Source organism: Chionomys nivalis, chromosome 23 (genome assembly GCF_950005125.1).
Source record: "Chionomys nivalis chromosome 23, mChiNiv1.1, whole genome shotgun sequence".
Classification (NCBI taxonomy): domain Eukaryota; kingdom Metazoa; phylum Chordata; class Mammalia; order Rodentia; family Cricetidae; genus Chionomys; species Chionomys nivalis.
Window position 1 is genome coordinate 45,984,000 of NC_080108.1, and position 1,217 is coordinate 45,985,216.

The 1,217-nt window shown below is 48.3% G+C and overlaps 1 pseudogene; it reads left to right on the forward strand.

The window, feature by feature from the left end:
• The first annotated feature begins 424 nt into the window (after positions 1–424).
• Positions 425–793, forward strand: LOC130865170 (40S ribosomal protein S20-like; annotated as a pseudogene).
• The last annotated feature ends 424 nt before the right edge of the window (positions 794–1,217 follow it).

Consider the following 1,217-nt stretch of genomic DNA (forward strand, 5'->3'; position numbering starts at 1 on the left):
ACCAGGATCCTCAAGCTCCTGTGGCTATGACTTCCCTCAGCCAACACTCCTAGTCACAGTTGGTGAGAGCTGGTTAGAAATCCAAGAGCAGCTGCCGAGAGCTATTTATGCTCAGTTAGAACATTGATATCTGAGTGAGATGGGAGCTCATTGATATCCAGATTTTAAGTCACCTCCTTGGAGTCGACAACTATTCAGACCACTTTCCCTGGTTTAATTTTCTTTTCCAACTTTTCCATTTGCAGTGTTGTCTACTGACCCGGTACACCCAGTTCCCTGTCTCCTGAGCCTAAGAAAGTCTAGCACTGGAGGCGTGGTGGTGTGTGCCGTGCTGCGGAGCTCTGCTCGGCCTGCTCCCGTCCTGAATCACCGCTGTTCGCTCCCCGCCGAGGAACAAGTCGGTCAGGAAGCCTGCACCGCAACCATGGCTTTCAAAGACACCGGGAAGACGCCCGTGGAGCCCGAGATGGTGATCCACCGCATCCGGATCACGCTCATGAGCCGCAACATGAAGTCGCTGGAGAAGGTGTGTGCCAACCTGATCAGAGGCGCCAAGGAGAACCTGAAAGTGAAGGGGCCTGTGCGCATGCCCACCAAGACCCTGAGGCTCACTATGAGAAAAACACCTTGTGGTGAAGGCTCCAAGACGTGAGATCGTTTCCAAATGAGAATCCGCAAGCGCCTCATTGAGTTGCACAGCCCCTCTGAGATAGTAAAGCAGCTTACGTCCATCAGTATTGAGCTGGGCGTGGAGGTTGAAGTCACCATTGCAGATGCCTGTCAACTGTTTTAATAAATTGACTTAATCGGTTAAAAAAAAAAAAAAGTCTAGCACTAAGGTTTCAGAACTAGGATGCAAACAACTTTTAAGCTTAAGAATTATGGATTCCCTTTTGAAAGTAGAATTAAATCAGTTTGTTCTCTCTTCTCTCTCTCTCTCTCTCTCTCTCTCTCTCTCTGTCTCTCTCTGTCTCTCTCTGTCTCTCTGTCTCTCTCTGTCTCTCTCTGTCTCTGTCTCTGTCTCTGTCTCTCTCTCTCTCTCTCTCTCATAAACAGATAGACAAACACAAAGAGTTGGTCAGCCATACCAGGGTAACTAAACAGGTGTGCCACACACATACATACACACACACAGAGAACACAGTTCTGTTCTGTGCTGGTTAGTTTTTAATGTCACGCTGATAAACACTAGAGCTACCTGAGAACAAGGACTCTCA